General features: G+C 40.1%; 1 protein-coding gene across 7 annotated transcripts in view; it reads right to left on the reverse strand.

Annotated features, from left to right (window-relative positions):
* Positions 1-18,078, reverse strand: part of CUNH10orf90 (chromosome unknown C10orf90 homolog) — a 197,564-nt gene that overhangs the window by 149,199 nt on the left and 30,287 nt on the right. For 4 of the 7 annotated variants that reach the window (XM_067533408.1, XM_067533409.1, XM_067533406.1 and 1 more), the window contains 3 exons: positions 11,869-11,950; positions 5,053-5,123; positions 1,918-2,101 (listed from right to left, as the gene is read on the reverse strand). The gene's annotated coding sequence lies outside the window, so the exon portion shown is untranslated. Of the gene's footprint in view, positions 1-1,839; positions 2,102-5,052; positions 5,124-11,868; positions 11,951-18,078 lie in introns of all 7 variants that reach the window. The other 3 variants (XM_067533411.1, XM_067533410.1, XM_067533407.1) reach the window with 2 other exon arrangements.

The following is an 18,078-nucleotide window of genomic DNA, read 5'->3' on the forward strand; positions in this document are numbered from 1 at the left end:
GCTAGTACACACTTATCAACTTAAAATCCTTCAGAACAGATCCCGTTATCATGCTGAAAGGAAACTGGTACATCTTGACGATAATTCGAGTTGTCAAATATTAAGTGCTGGATTAAGCGGTCAAATGGATGAAACAATAAGAACTAAGGGAGCGAATGTATCTGTTTATCTACTGGCAACATGCAGAATGAGAATTTGTAGAGGAATACTGGCAATTTGTGAAAATGGTAGCTTCAGCTTTCTAAAATCTCGTTTATAATGCCTTGATTAGCTCTGTATTAAATTGTTAAAAATACAAGGGGTATTTAAAACGGCACGGAGGGGAGTCAATGACCTGTTATGCCTTTTGCTCTTTACATAAACATAATATGAAGGAACCACACTGGCATGCTGGGGTCCAGATAATTGTGTTTATTGAATATAAACAACACTGCTGTTCTGTTTGGGTTCCAACAGCTTCTAAAACGCAGAACACACTGGGCAGTGCTGGTGGACTCTACTATTTAAAGGGATCCAGCCTTATTCCTATACACTATATTCACCTCCCCCTTCTGGGTACGTCTACGCTACAGCTTCTTGAGCTAGTGTGCCAAAAATTGCAGTGCCGCTGTGGTGGCATGTGCAGAGGCTTGTGCTAGATGTAGTTGTACAACCCTGTGCAACTAGGTACGTACTCAGGTGGCTAGCCCGAGCGGCAGTGGCTACACTCCTATTTCGCTATTTTTACTGCACTAGTTCGAACAGAATTAGCCTGTGTCTGTCTACCCAGACTGGGAACCATCAACATACAAAAAACTTACAAATGCATTACTCTATCACTAAATATACAACATGCTACAAATTAAGCCTGAGAAGCACCTTACTACCCTATACCACAGCACCTAATTCCCATTGGCATACAGTTATGCACCTAACTTACATTGACATAAATCTCCTTAGAGCCTTTGAAAATCACCCCCATATCAAATCAAATATTTAAAATACTGTACAATACTGTAAAATCCAGTCCTGCAATTGGATCCACACAGTCAGACCTGTGCAAGTGCAGGGAACCTCATTGATTTCAATGCAGGCAGGCAGAACTGGAGCTTAAGTTTGTATTAGGAAAAATAAAAGTAAATAGAAGCCTGTGCTTGTCATCATCATTTGTATGTTTCAAATGCCAGACTGTTTTCTGCTATCCTGGATCCCAAGTGGCTTGTTATTATAGATATTATTGCCCACAGATTTCATTGTGATATAAAATTCATTCTTTATCTACAGCACAGCTAAATGACCATACCAACACAATAGAGCTAGGTAACGGGGCCATCCAACACAGCTCACATATGGGGCAGGAGAGAGGCCTGTGATAGCAGTAGTGAGCATTTCAATCCCAGAGAAACACTACACATATATAAACAGCCCTGTAAGAAGAGTGATCAGTTCACAGGAAGATCTGTGATATAAATTATTTCCACTTTGGAAATGTATTTTTCATGCTCTGGAAAGAATAAAAAAAGCTCATTATGAAAAATTAACACACTTAATTATATGCGTTTCCAAATCAAGCTGCACACCATCAGGCAAAATACACAACACCACAAATACTGGTATTTACAGCGTTTCAGCATAGTTATAAAGAATCCACAATCAAAATTATCAAGCAGCAATGAATAAATATTTGCTATCTCTTTTTAAGAAGTGCAGTGCAAAAAAAACAAACAAGGAGTGATCTGACTTGTAAAACAGAAGCCTTTACATACGCACATCTTTAGTATTGAAATTTTGTCCTATTTACTTGAAGCTGCATTATAAAGGTGGAATGTACATAATACTGCAATCAGTATTCCTACTTACCTGAAATATACTTGTTTTAATTGGAAATACTATGATTATACACCTAATTTTCTTCTATAGAATGAAGAAAATAATTACCTCTGCCTACATCACTTTCTTCATGTCCTCTGAGAACGATCTCCGTATGTGACCTTTAAGTGCCAAAAATGGCCTTTATCCACAATCCAGTTATTCCACTTCTCAATGTTTTAGAGCAGTCTCATTTCTGCACAGCGCCCTCTTAGAAGTATATCTCACAAATGAACCGAAGGTCTCCTCTGTCCTGGAAAACAAATTAAATGTACATTCTTTTCCTTGAGAAGAAGAGAAACTCAGGTTATCTAAATAAACTCAAAAGGAAATACAGTTAATCAGATAAGTGTACAAAAGCCAGTCACACATCCAAAATGTTCATGGACTATTTAATGATTAACTGGATTTTAAAAACCTGGTTGATGTTTTTAGATCAAGGGCTTGTGCTTATAATAAGGAGTACACTTTAGTCAGTTAGCTTGGTTAGAATTATTTTACAAGATGAAATGTGAACTAGGAAACAATCTTTCAGGGTTCAACTACTTCATGGTCAAATAGTCCTTCACAATTAAAAACAGAAATAAAGACTCTGTGCCTGATTCTCCATTGCCTTGTACTTTGTGTAGTCCTTTCCATCTGGGCAAACGGAGGGTAAAATAGCTGTAAAATCATTCTGGTTTGGTGACCTCTTCCATTGCACTCACATTGCACTGGCATAAACAATGACAGCACAAGTAAGTGAAGAATCACGACCAATGTGTTAAGTTTTCAAACAGGCACATCTTACAGATTATCCAGAACAGTACTAAAACTTCACCCCAGCTACCTCCTCACTCCATCACCACAACCTCCCCTCCCCAAAACCCCCTTATACACACGGCGGGAGGGGAGGAAATGCAGTAGTTTACGGTAAGTGATAGGAGCTTGTTTAGATCAAGGGTCAACTCCTATGTGTACTCTACTGAGATTACCCTTGACATTAAGAAAAGCAGCATTTGGACTATGCTGGCATCTTCAATGTATTTGTTTAAAAGTTTCAGTGTTACAGGTTAAACTGAAGTTCTGATGTATAGAATATCTAATTTCCTTTCAATTCCCCTTTTTAACTAGGATTTATTTCCTTGAAATCTTTTTAACCTTCTATTAGCTTCTAGGACTTCAAGAGAAGTGCAATACTCAGCCCAACCTCCTGACTGTATTCCAGTGCTCTGAAAGAAAAATTCGCCTATGTGCAGGAGGACAGCAAGAGGACTGTGTGTCATTTAAAGTAAGGCTTAGTGGGATTTAAGAGTTTAAGTTAGATTTATGAAAACATATGTAGGGCTGGTCAAAAAATTTCAGTCTAAACTATTTTTGGATGGAAAATTGGGTTTCCAACTAAATTCATTTTTCATGAAAGTAGTATCTGCTTTTTTGTCAAAACAAAAAAACAGATGCCTTCAGCCAAAACGTAAATATTTTGATTTGGAAATGCTGCCAGGGTGCCTCATGGGAGTTGTGGTTTAGTTGCCTCCTGTCCCCATTCTCCTCTATTGGCTGAAGTTCCTGGCTAGATCACCCTCTCATTCAAATCTCTTTTTAAAACTGTTCTTCCACAAAAACTACCAATACTAGTCCTTCACTTCAAGATTATTCACTCACATACTCTATTAATTTTTATACATATTTGCATAAATTTAACTAGAGAAAAAAAAAGATATCGGTAAAACAACCTTATTTGTAATTAGTGAAATGTGCCTCTCAAACACCCAATTTCTTTTTTCCCACCCTATTGTGTCTGTTTTTGTGTTTTCAGTTTAGATTTTAGATTCTTTAGATTCTTCTGTCAGGGACTTGGAGTTAGGTCTTGATTATTCCATAGCCTCTCTCTCTCTCTGTTTGATACTTCAGTAACTTAGATCACGTAAGCACCTGCATTAACAGCCACCTGGTTTAATTAGGAAGGATTGGAAGCAGGTGGTTTTCACTGAAAAGTCTGAGTGTGGAATTCATTTCTCTCATTAGCTACCAGACCCTGAACTGGCTCACTTTCAGGTCATACTTCAAGACCCCTATGTTGTTCCAGGCTTTTTCAGGCTGGACAACTGGCAGATAAGTAGGGTTGTGAGAAAGACAGAGTGAGGTTTTCAGTGGGAGCAGAGTTAGGTCAATGCTGAGTTTTTCCTAAAAATCCACCTTAAGTTTTAAATTATGGAGACTAAAGAGGGTCTTGGTTTCCGGGAAACCGGATTCTCTTTATCATCATCTGTATTTTTATAAAGATTTACATGTTCTTTGAGCATTGGAAGGGCACATTTTCAGAAGCTGAGATAAATGAACAAGCATTTGCCAGTTTAGCAGCATGCACACCTGTGGTGCTATTTAAAAAATTAAAAATAAATGATGAGCTAAACAACATTCCATGCTCTGATGGCATTGGCCTCATGCTAACAGAAGGCAGATTCATTATAATGGAGTTTCGCCCACTAATGCCATTCGCAAAATTGGCCCAAACCTCTATCCAGAGCTTTATCCCTCTTCCCAATTATGTTTTTAATATATGAAAACAAAAATACACTTTGAATTAAGAACCATACAAATGAACAAAGGAACCATGTAGATCCAGGTGAATATAAACATTTTTAAAACTGAATAGCTAGAAGGTAGGTTTTTTTTGAAAATTAAGAATGTACTGGTGGAATAATGTATTCATAAAACACCTTAAAAGAAGCAAAGAAACTAAAGAAAAACATTTTGTTAGCTGCTGAATGATATTTCAAAACCTGAATTCAGAGTGCATTGTACTTATGATCTGTGTCACTTGTTAAATCTTTTGATACATGTACATCCCTCCAGGGAAGGTTTCTATCTACTGAAAAAAAAATTTGTTAGAAATAAAAAAAAGAATGTGGAATGTTCATAAGTGAAGATACTATTCAAAAAGATTCTGAACACTGAGTCTATCCTTAGACGTGCAATTGATGTGGGACATCGCAATGCTGACATCTTCAAAAAGGAAGGGATTTACAGCCACTCTCAGATACATTTAGGAAGGCAGCTATGCGTATGGAAAGCCACATGTTCTCATGGATAGGACACTGGACTGAGTCAGGAGACCTGCAGTGAAATCCTGGCCCCATTCAAGTCAATGGCAAAACTTCCACTGATTTCAGTGAGGCCAGAATTTCACTCCCACTTTCTATTCCTGGCTTTGCCACTGACCTGCTGTCACTTCATCTGCTGCCCTTGATCTTGGAGTAATCACTTCGCATCTCTGTCTCTTCGATTTCCATCTGTAAAATGAGGATAATGATGCTTTGTAAAATGCTTTGATATGTATGAATGAAAGTTATTATATAATATTATCACAGAAGTTCCATATTCTAATTTCTAAAAGGAAATGCCTCCAAATTTCAATACTGTTGTACAGAATAACAAGCTGTGTGTGAATTATTCTAGTCATAGAAGCCTAGCTTTTTTCAGGTCCTTTTTAAAATAGGCTTGGCAGAATTCAATCTTTATTTTTTTAATTTAGACAGATACATTTCTTAAAAATAAACATCAATATTGATTTAAGTTTCCACAATCCTGGGAAATTATGGGGAAGGCTTGTTTCTAACAATTATTTAATGACACTAGAAACTGAGATTCAGGAACTTAAAACCTTAATTGTTAAAAACACAAATACTAAACATCTCATGTCCACATATATAAAGTATCCTTAAATGAAACTAAGTTCTCAAGCAACATTTTTCTTACTTTGTCTATCTGTAAATTTCTATTATCAATGGAAATATTTTTTCCATCGGTTTGTGTGGGTACAGTGAAATTGAGGTTTACTACATTTATCAATAAAAGAAATCTAATCCTTTCACGCCTCTTTTTAAAGATTTTTGTCAACTTCCCTTTATGGAACCATCTCAAATTTTTAAGAATGTCAACATCTATGTTTAATCAAGATAGTAGACTGATTTAATAAAAATAACATTATATGATTATATAGGAAAGTTTATAGGACCAGTACTTTACAATGGGTAAAGAAATATGACACTATAAAGCTTGGGAGAAGAAAGATCATTTTATTACTCTAAAAAGGAAGTGATTTGTACGATTTGGTAGAATAGGGTTTGGGTGGTTCCAGTTTAGGCCCATCACACTTTGGAGGAATTTGGATCTAACTCTGGTCAGAACTTTGCAGCTTGCCTACATATCTATTCTAGGAGAATTTTTTCTTGCAGATCAGTCAGAGGAGGAGGGAGGATGTCAATACTTGTAGAGACAAGGACTATTTGCAAAATTCTGAACTGAATCTGGATTTTGTTCACCTTCAAAGTTCAGGGATATTCAGGTCAAGGACTGTAGTTTGGACTCAACTTTGATTTTCAGCTCACCTTGTAATGCTATTTCCAGTGAGCTACATGCATTCCAATTTGAATCTTGGCCCCAGTCAACTAATGTGGGACTCCACAAACTGATTAACTAGTCTCTAGCGTTGGGGACCACTTGGCAAACACAACATTTGACTCAATCTTAGCTTAACTTGTGTAGCTCCAGTTAAGCTATCACCTCTTCTGAAAGTCTTCCCAAAACTTGGACAGAGGCAGAAAACCAGACTGAAACATTGTTCTGTTAAGTCATTCTAGCACTTCTAGGATGATAGGACAAAATCTGCCAATCCATGACAATGTGTGATTCCAGTGTGGTTGTGACTTTTGCATTTGTCGTGGGCTGTAATGTTTTATGCTGACTGCTTGTTGAAAGAGGGAAGGAAATAGATTGCTGTCAAAACAAGTTTTGGAGCGTGTTATGCTGAAATACAGAATGAAGTGTGATTTGAAAGCGTCAGTGGTGATATGAAATGACAGAATGAGTGTATGTTCTTTCAGGAGAGTGTGCCATAGGGACAAAGAGGAAAATGAACTGCTGCTTGAGGATTTCTCCTTACTTCTTAAGATCAGCATGGAAAGAAAAATACCACTCTGCATTTACAAAAAAATGCATGTGGAGGGAGGCAAAGGCAAGTGGGATATTTGTCCTGGTGATACTTTTTCTTTTACTTCAACAAGGAGAAAAAGGTGTGATACGTACCCTGCAAAAATTATATAAATATTTTTCATAATGAAAAAGATGCCTTCAAAAGCTCATAATTGAATCTCACACATAATTGCATGCTCACTGAACCTTATATTTATGTACTGTTGGCACACATCTGCGTAAGAATTCAAATTCTCTCTCACATGTGGGAGATCCACAGCTACAATGTACCCAACTCAGATACATAGAATATAAAAACCTCTGTGAAACAGCAAACAAAACTCATTGCCAGATGATCTGTAGCATTACTCAGGTTCCTCACCTTCCCTCAAGGGTGTCATGGCAACTTCTTGTGCCAGCTGCGAAATCCATTGCAGCTGTCCTGTTTTAATTTCATAGTTGTGTACATAGTTTTTTTTTCAACTATTCCTCATATGCACAATGTGTGAAAAGCTATGGCCTATAAAATAAATTATGGGAATGGCACCTAATTGAACTGTGATTTTTAACATAATGAGTGTTTCTGAAACAATGGAATATTCATTTCAGAAAAAAAGAGGCTTTAGCTAAATAAATCAGACATAGAAAGAGATTTGGGGCTAGTGGTATTCAATAATTCAGTTGGGTCATATATGCATTTACTTTGAATCACTTCTCTCCATGTCTCACCTTAAAGCTACTCTGTTCAGTTTAGCCTCAAATCAGATACTAAATTTCCCTTATATTTTCCTTCCTCCAGCAATACCTACTTCACTTCTCCTGTCTCTGTAACTTGCCTCCAGAAATAATTGCATTTCTATAGTTTTAAGGCTAGGTTGCATCCTGTTCTGATGTGGCTGCACAAACAGTTTATCCCATTTTAACCGTGAGCAAGGCCAAATAACAATCACAGTCCTTGGGTTCCCCTGGGTGCAAGGACTACATGAAGCTAAAGCCACTAGTCACCTCAGGGGATGTGGCTGGGCAAAGAGAGAGGTAGGGGCATGACACACCCACTTCTATACATTAGCAAAGCTGACCAGAATGGCATCAGAATTCAGGTGCATCAGAATGGCACAGCAGCTATGTTCCTCCAACTGCATGCCAGACAGAGTGCCCTCTGGAGCAGCTGATTGGCCAATGCTTCTTTGCACCACACCCAACATGCAGAAGTGTCTATGAGGCACAATCCATCTCTTAAAAGTAAACTCCCTCTCCCCCTTTTTTATACAAACATTTCCCATCTCTTTTTGCTTGTACCAGTTACTAAATCTAAGTCTGAAATATAACCTGCCTGATTCTGTAAAACATTTCTAGATACAATTTATTTTATATAATGACCCTCAGATAAATTATTTGTTATATTGTGGCTCATTTCTTTTTAAAGAAAGAAAGCTCAGTTAAAAAGACAGAATCCCCATCTTCATACTTCAAAAGAATAATTTTTAAAGTAAACTACATGAATAATGGTGCCTCACAACTTGATCATGTCCTTCTAAACCTCTGATAGTCTTGAAGTGCAATATTTCTGAGATGTCAACAGGGTAGAATATTTGGCAGAGACTTGACCCTCCAAGTACAAAAGAGACCCAATCAGAGGCTATTCTTAAACTTCATAACAGAATACAACAAACAGCACTTTAGGAAACTGCTCACGTTTGCTGTCCTTTTAAAAAAAATGGTTACATTTTAAACCAAGGTGAACAAAATCTGCTTTTTACCAGACCTGTACAGTTAACCCTTGTTCAATGGTCTTCTTCCATATTATTTAAATCTCCTGAACTTATACTACTGCTTTACCTTCACTGATTGCTAGCACAGGAAAACAAAGAATGAAAGCTTGGCTATAGATTAACTGGCCTCCAATCTTGCTTATTACTAGCTAATCAGTGACTTAGCACTAAATATACCTAATAGGTAAAGCATTGCCTATGTTATTCTAGTATTTATCCCCATTTCACAAGGCATTCTTAAGACAGCAATTGAGTATACCATGGAAAAATATTCACTCTTCTATATGCTCATCCATCATGGATGAATGAACAAGCCTTAGGGCTACCTCTTTTTCCTCTGAGGTACAATACTCCAGCAGAGCATGTAAGAATGCTATAAAATTAAGTGGCTAACAGTTCTGAATTTTACTCAGTAGGCTTTTGCCATCATGACAGAGCATATAAATGTCTTGAGAGAAGTCACTGTCCAGGAACCGTATTAAAAAGATACTAAATGGTGCCCAGTGCCCATCAGCTTTTGTTGATTAAGATGTTAGTGCCCTCTGGTGGTAGATATTTTTTCTGTATTTAGGTAAATTTTAAGATCAGCTGTTCTACCCTAAGTAGAACTTATTGCTACTAACTCATGTAATTTAACAGAAAAGCTGTCTACACTAAGTTTTTTGCCAGGCACTTATGCAATATGTAGAAGAGAGAAATTTCTATTGCAAATGGAAATAATGCAACCAACAAGAAATAAAAGTCACAGATCAGATCTGAGAGTCTGAATACTGACATATAACAACTTAATAGTAGAAAAAACAGGTTTTTAGTGTCCCTATTTTCTTTTCTTCTCTCAGATCTGAGAAACTATTATGGTGTTTTACTGCTAATGTAGGAGAGGTTCAGCCAGGAAAAAATTGGTGCAACTCTTTGTATTGATTTGTTATGTTTCTCTAGTTAGAGACATTCCATGATAGAAATTGGCTTTTTAGAAAACAAATGTGTGAATCTGATTTACCAAAATATTTTGTACCATTTGCTTTAAAAATATATACATGAAAGAAATGTGTAACCAGAGATGTTCAGCAACTTTCCTGCTTCTGATTCTTTATAGTATATTAGCTGTATCATAAGAACAGCTATACTGGGTCAGACCAATGGTCCATCTAGCCCAGTATCCTGTCTTCTGACAGTGGCCAGTGTCAGGTGTTTCATAGGGAATGAACAGAACAAGTAATCATCATCAAGTGATCCATCCCCTCTCACCCATTCTAAGCTTCTGGCAAACAGAGGCTAGGGACACTTCATTGTTTTGCATCCCTGCCCATCTTGGCTAATAGCCATTTATTGACCTATCCTCCATGAACTTATCTAGTTCTTTTTTGAACCCTGTTATGGTCCTGGACTTCACAACATTCTCTGGCAAAGAGTTACACAGGTTGACTGTGCATTGTGTGAAGAGATACTTCCTTTTGTTCATTTTAAACTTGTTTATTAATTTAATTTGGTGAATCCTAGTTCTTATGTTATGAGACTGAGTAAATAACACTTCCTTATTTAGTTTCTCCACACCAGTCATGATTTTATAGACTTCTAATATATTCCTCCCTAGTTGTCTCTTTTTCATGCTAAAAAGTCCCAGTTTTATTAATCTCTCCTCCTATGGAAGCTGTTCCATACCTCTAAATTTCTGTTGCACTTTTCTGTGCCTTTTCCAATTCCAATATATCTTTTTTGAGATGGGGCGACCAGTTTTGCACGCAGTATTCAAGATGGGGGCATAGCATTGATTTATATAGAGGCAATATGATATTTTCTATCTTACCATCCATCCCTTTCCCAATGATTCCCAATATTCTGTTGGCTTTTCTGTCTGCCGCCGCACATTGAGTGGATGTTTTCAGATAACTATCTGCAGTAACTCCAAGATCTCTTTCTTGCGTGGTAATAGCTAATTTAGACCCCATCATTTTGTATGTATAGTTGGGATTATGTTTTCCAATCTGCCTTATTTTGCATTTATCAACATTGAATTTCATCTGCTGCATTGCCCAGTCACCCAGTTTTGTGAGATCCCTTTGTAATTCTTCACAGTCTGCTTAACTATCTTGGGTAGTTTTGCATCAGCTGCAAAATTTGCCATCTCACTGTTTACCCTTTTTCTAGATCATTTATGAATATTCTGAACAGTACTGGTCTCACTTCAGACCCCTGAGGGACACCACTATTTACCTCTCTCCATTCTGAAAATGGACTGTTTATTCCTACCCTTTGTTTCTGTCTTTTAAACTAGTTTCTGATCCATAAGAGGACCTTCCCTCTTATCGCATGACAGCTTAATTTGCTTAAGAGTCTTTGGTGATGGACCTCGTCAAAGGCTTTCTGAAAATTTAAGTGCACTATATCACTAGATCACCCTTTTCCACCTGCTTGTTGACCCCCTCAAAGAATCCTAATAGATTAGTGAAGCATGATTTCCCTTTACAAAAACCATATTGACTCTTCCCCAACAAAACAAGTTCAGTTTAGGACAGCTTTATACTAGAAGTGCTACACTGGCGCAGCTGCACTGATGCAGCTGTGCCGCTGTAACGCATCTGGTGAAGATGCTGTATGCAGACAGGAGAGCACTCTCCTGTCGGCATAAATACTCCACCTCTGCGAAAGTGGAAGCTGTGTGGAAAGTGGAAGCTAGTGCCAGTGTGAACAGTGCTTAAGTTGCTGTAACTTGCATCACTCGGGGGGGGGTGTCTTTTTCACAGCCCCGAATGGTGCAAGTTAGATTGATTTAAGCTCTAGTGCAGACCTGCCCTACGTGTCTGATAATTCTGTTTTCTACTATAGTTTCAGCCAATTTGCCTGGTATGAAGTTAGGGTTGCCAGCCTGTAATTGCCAGGATCGCCTCTGGACCCTTTTTAAAAAATCGGCATCCCATTAGCTAACATCCAGTCATCTGGTACAGAAGCTGATTGAAATGATAGGTTACATACCACAGTTAGGGGTCATAATGTAAGGGGTCTAAAGTTATATGTGAGCTTTAGTGAGCAGTTTAGACTTTTGTAAAGGCAAAAGCTCTACACTGTACTCCCACTGCAGAAATTTCAGGTGTGTTGGCTATATTGGGTAGGGGACAGATCTGACCTAGACATTTGACAAACACCTAAGGCCTTCCTCTGCTAAGCCTTTCAAGTGAGAAGAAAACTTCACAGTAAAGACAGATTTTGCTCACAATGTGATACTTGGAAACATCTGCTATCTCCTGGGGGCTTGAGGAGAAAAAGAAAAGAAGCTTATGAAATACAAAATCACCATAAAGAATACAGCTTGTTTTCCAGTAGAGTCCACTGTATTGCTTCACACATACACTGCTGCTTGAGCCTCTTCTTGTACTCTGAAAAAGAAGAGAAGCCAAGAAAACATGGAATAGCACAATTGCTTGTCTTTTACAGCAGCAGTAAGTCAGTAGCCTGGGAACCCTGAAGAAATATTGAGTTTATTGCATGGAGTTTGTATAGCACATGACAGGCTGTGACAACTATATCAACATCACTATGTAAATATCACAATGGAGAATAGTAAAGAGAGCAAAGAGAGGAAGACACTGTTGTTTTCAAATGCCGAGGCTATATCTATCCCCTGGCAACTTCAATATCTGAAGCTTTCCAGTGGGAGTGCACCGTCAGTGTTTCTCAAGCTGGGAAGCCGGAGGCTCATTTCCTCAAATTATGTGGCTTCTTTGGGAGAACTTCTCTCTCTCTCTCCAAGGAGACTCGAGGAAGCCCAGGAGAAATAAAAAAACTAATACATTTTCCTTCTTGTTTAATCTTTTTTCTTGAAAGAATCCACAGAAATGGAACCATCTGTCCTAGACAGAATATCCATGATTCTGCTTTTCCTAGGCCAAATTCTGCCCCAGGAGATACCTGTGCACTGTTATTTAAAGTTGTGTAAATGCAAAGAAGGTAGTATTTGGCCTGTGAGCCATTGAGTGGAAGTGAGTAAGAAAAATTAGCAGGCTGCCCCTATTCATTTGTTCAAATTATGACTAAATTTAGGAACAGATTTTAGGTCCAGCTATACATGGTGAAACTAAGACTAGAGAAGATGCTAAAAGCAGGGAGACAGCTCATTTTACACTCTCCCAAACCTGAGTTGGTCGCTGCTGGTCTAGACCCCAAACATAAATCAGAACAGCCTTATGGTGGCTGTCAGCATCTCTGTCACAGCATGAGCTAGCCCTTTTCAGAGGGGCCTGGACCCCACTGCATCTGTGAGAGATCTAGCCTGCCTATCCTCAAATGGAGGGGATGAGGCTGAGGATCACCTATGCTCATAAAAAGCCATGGAGAGCCTAACTGAGTGGAACAACTGGAGAGGAGCTTCTCACAGAAACCCCTGGGGGGGGGGGAGAGGAGCAAGCTTGGGGGTGGGCTCAAGAACAGCTGTAAGAGTTAGTGCTCTATTAAAGAATGGGAGAAACTGAACAGAGCCCTTGTAATAGTTTGTTTGGATTTTACTGCCGTGGAAGGTGTGGACTTGTACAGGTCTCTGCTGGAGAACTAAGTCATTTCAGCAATGGAAAGCTGATAACTGAATGTGCTGAAAGCTGTGCAAGTTGGTGGTGAAGACTCAGAAAAGAAACTGAGGTAGGGTGGCTGTGATATCATGCCATACCACCCAGGGGTATGTTCATAGATTACACCCTGCTACATGCTCTAATGGCTGATCAGTGGAATAGGAGAATCCACCCATACCCCCTTTACTCTGGCCAAACCACCTATCCTAGTAGCAAGGAAGCTGGTGGTGTAGGTGCTGCTATGCTGGCTGAATGCCACTAATAGCTTCCTCTGTACTAGGGTAACTCTCCTGCAGTTGGTTATGCCAATTCCCCAGCCAGTTTCTGTGACAGGTGCAGAATGGTTGCATGGCACCTTAGGATTTAGCCCACTACTTCCCTCCATGCTAGCCCCTCTTCTCCAAAAGTGAAAAGCATTCTGGGAAAGAAATATTCCCAATCAATCAGTTTTCATTTCACAGATTAAGTTTTTGTGATTGAGGCGCTGTAGTGGGACACGGGAGACTGAAGTTAAATTCTTAGCCCTCAGCCTTCCTGCATGACTTTGGACATGTCACTTTAGACCAAGATTTTCAGAAGTGGATAAAGATATTTGGGTGCTCACATTGAAATACCATAGAATAACCTGATTTGCAGAGGATGCTTACCATCTGCTCCATGAGAATCAGGACCCTTAAAGGTGTTGTAAGGTGGGAACCACAAAAACCCTCTGCCCCAAAAAAATGAAGCATCCAGAAATGACTGGGCACTTTTGCAAGTCTCTTTCTCTCTTTCTGGGGATGGTAGCATTGTGTTTCTCACTCTCCTTGTGATTGTGAAGAGGCTCAGCTTCCTAAACTAAATGAATCCAATCCCAAATCAAACCTTTATCAGCACTGCAGTGATGGAATGAGCAGGGCTGGAGAGACAAGTCAGCACAGGAAAAGCCCTCCTGCTTCCCTCTCTGCAGGGCCAGACTCAAGAAGCACTTGGCTGTCAACCAGCTCTTGGCATCTGAATTCCAGCTGAGACCCTGCTATACATGTTTGGCCCTGCGCATTCTTTAGTTCAAACAGGAATTAATTCAGGGAAGTCTTATGGCCTGTGTTATATAGGAGGGCAGACTAAATTATCACAATTTTTCCTTCTGACTTTATAATTTATTACTTAAAAATGTCTCATTCAGATAATTGAATGAAACTAAGTGTGTTCTGCAATTTAAGGGAAAATCCTATCACTACTTCCTAGTCATGAATGCCCCAAGTAGTAAAACCAGTTCTCCTCTCTGTGCGGTGTATTAACAGGGATGCCATGCCCCATACCCTGGCATACCCAATCACTGCTCTCTACACTGTTCTATACAGGGTTAGTACAGAGACACTTTTGCTGGTGGCTCTCCTGTGTATCACCACTGTAAGGCTTAAGTGGTCAGGAGACCCTCGCATTGGCTTGTGCACTATGGGTGAATCCCCTCCTAAAGGAATTTTGGTTCCTGAATCTAACATCAAAGTTGCCCTCTATCACTTTTCCCTGTATAAACTACCAACTAGTGCTGTTAGCTCTTTTTTGATGTTTATTCTAACTCAAATCAAAATTAGCAAAAATTCATTTTGGAAAATTATCCCCATAGGCCAATGCACTATTGATTTATTTGGGGGAATCCAGAATCCCTTATTCCACATGTCATCAATAATTGACAAGTCTCCCTGGTAATAAGAGACTGGCAAAAGTATGAAATCCACCAGCCTCTTTTAAAAAATTTCCATGACGGGAGCCCAAATTATTTTTCTGTAACTTGAGATGAGAATACTCCAGTAAAGTTCAAAAAACACTCTTCTAAGTCCTTTTGTTTGGTCTAAGTACCTAGTTGACTGATGGGCGAGGTGATTTTCATCCTTTAAAATTACTGCTATTTCTGCAGACTATTGTAGGATAATTGAAACAGCATGTAAAACTAATGGATTCTTTCCAAAAGCAATGGCTGCATGAAGCGAACCTGTCATGTAATAATGATAAATTATCAGACAAATAAATATAATTTACTCATTGCAGGATAGTTCTGTCATTGTTGTACTAATTAGGTATTATCCCTTCCCCACCACCAGTTTTTAGCTCTTTTCTTTGGTTTCCTGGATCCAGACTAACCAATGGGACCCTCTCAATAAATTGGCAACTCCTATACTGAAAAAAAAGGGCAAGTGACTCGTACAAATCCTAGCTGATTCTGACTGTAAGCTCTTTTTTACTTCAGTGAAGACTAAGAAATGATTCCTCAAAAACAAAGGTCCGGGGACAATGCAGCTTAAAACACAACTTCTATTTCACATTTGCAGACAAACCAAGCCTCACAACATATTGAATCAATCAACATGGGCACAGTGTGCAAACCTTTGGATGTTGTTATACCCAAGTTAAATCTGTCTCAGTCACTTTCAAATGCTCATACTTTATTTTTTTCAATAGTCAATGAATAAATCCTTTACTTAAATCCTATTTCTATCTGATCATTTCATAGTAGGTGATTGGGGGAAAAAGTTTCAATGTGTGTGTGTTAGTACAAGCTGATAGTTACAAGTGTGCATAATGAATAAAACTCTAAAGCTAATCACTGGCTAGATCAACACTACACACAACTGCCAGCTACACAAGAAGTGAAACACAGACTGCATCTACACTGTGGTATGTAACTATGCATATGTGACAAGCTCTGGTGGGGGGTGGAGGCACAGGGAAAGGCTTCAGCAGCTCCCCTCTACCCCAGTGTAACAGTAAGGCACCCCCCTTTCACAAGCATCCCTTCTGGTCAGGTGTGTCTGCAGTCTTTAAACAGTCCTGGTCCTGTTATCAGGCCATACCTCCAGGGCTCTCTCCCTGGAGACAATGGTTTTACCCTTTCTGGGTCCTTCTGGCTCCAGCTGGGCCACTAAGTAGTTCAGATACCCTTCTGGGGGTTTATCACTGACCAATTGTAGGCCACTTACCCATTGCCAATGGGGGTGGTAGGGACCCAGGCCTGCCCACTACTTTGGATCCCACCTACACATCTCTGGCTACAGCAAGGGACTGTCTGGCTCTGCAGCTCCCTTTGTATTATCCTGCAATCCTCTGATTGGCTGCTTCCTGACCAGTCTCTAATCTGCTCAGATGACTTAACTCTACTGCTCCTTTCCTGGGAGGGGTGTGGCAAGATCCTGAGGCCTTTAGTATGGGGCCTCTGGGCCAAGTCCATCACATCACACCAAATCTTTTCCTGAGGGGGGAAAAAGGGCTCCAGCAGTGGGGAGCTGGCAGAGCTTTTCCCCGCTGCCAGAGTCTTTCCCTACAGAGAGTTGGGGAAGTAGGGAGAAAGGTTCCAGCAGCCTGCAGTGTAGACAAGGAGGCACCGCTTATGTGAATAGAGAGTCTTGTAGGGTATTCACTGTCATATACACCCACACTATTCAGGTATATCTTCACTCTAATCACTATTTACATCCATGCTGGCGGGGGGTTACCTATGTATGTACTCTACACACCACCGAAAGCAGCATGTACATAGGGGTAAGTGTTAGTTCCTTCATTCTGTATTTTGTAATAGCAATATCACCCATGAAATGGCTTTCTGCTGAAGCTGGAAGCCATGTGTTAAAGGAATGTGGTCACTGGTTGCGGGTTGGTTTTCGTTTTTAAAGAATCTTAAGGTGATTGGACCAAGACTGTGGCTCTGTTCTCTTTTGATGTGGGAAGCCATTAGATATCATATCTGCACTGAAAATCTTACATCTGCAGGGCCCGATTCCACTGTCTAAGGCTACGTTTACACTGATGGCGGCAAAATTGCCGCCGCCAGATCAATCTTTCAGGATTGATTGAGCGGTCAGTGAGACCTGCTCAATTGATCAGGAAGTCAACTGAGTAAGTCCACCCCCTCATGTAGTGTAGCACTAAGTCAATGGGAACGCTGTTCCCATCGACTCAGCGCAGGGTGAACAGGGTGCAGAAGGGAAACTGAACAGTCAACATCAGTTACACAAACTACTCTGCATAGTTTGCATAAATCCCGTCGACTGCCGCCGAATCGCGTGGCCAGTGTGAACCAGCCCTAAGAGTTCAGAGAGGTTCCATATGTAAGCAAGGTCTGAGTAGCACTCCCCTGCTCAACAGCTAAAAGGGGGGCTTTGTATTTGCTTAAACAAAGGCTTTGTATTGCATGAGTACAATTAAGTACTCAGTATATTGCATAAGCACTCTAGTGCTGAGCATGATGGGAAATGGTTAGCGTGTCTGGTATTGTGTTACAAGTCACTTTGTTAACTGCACAGGTAATGAAATTTTGTCCTTCGATTGTATGAACATCCTTCGATCCTTTTGTCCTTCGATTGTATGGCATCAGATCTGTGTTTAGCCTGTTCTGATGAAAAGTTCACTCTCACCTAAACAGAGCCCACCAAGGCTGGCGGACAGATGTTCAGCATTATAAGGGCAGCAGGGAGGAGGTGAGAAGTCTCCTGTTGAGATTGCACTAGCGGTGGCAAAGGGCTACCCTCAGGCATGGATTGACTATCTCCTCCCATTCTTAAAAGGTAGAATTAATGATTCCTCTTGCAGTCTTTTGTTTGTTAAAAGCAGGGACATGGCTCCTGTGTTAGCAGAAGGTTTTCCCATGAGCTGAAAGCTGAAATTCACTAGAGGAACTGGGAAACCTTGACTGACAATTAGCAGAGTGGAGCCAGCAGTGGGCGGCGCCTGCAGACGGCAGGTACAACAGTGGTCAGCACCAGCAGATAGTGGGAGCCACGAGTGGTCAGCGCCTGCAGATGGTGGGCACCTGCAGATGGTGGAAGCCAGGAGCGGGGACTTGGGGAGGCCCGCAGGTGGTAGGAGACAGCAGTAGAGGAGACCTGGTCAAGCCCACGTCCGGCAGGAGCCTGCAGAAGGGGACTGGCTGAGCCCCAACTGAGAGTGGACATTGCAGCTATGACAGT

This window comes from Emydura macquarii, unplaced genomic scaffold, assembly GCF_026122565.2.
Source record: "Emydura macquarii macquarii isolate MOO-44397 ecotype Brisbane River unplaced genomic scaffold, CSIRO-AGI_Emac_v2 contig_3343, whole genome shotgun sequence".
NCBI lineage: Eukaryota > Metazoa > Chordata > Testudines > Chelidae > Emydura > Emydura macquarii.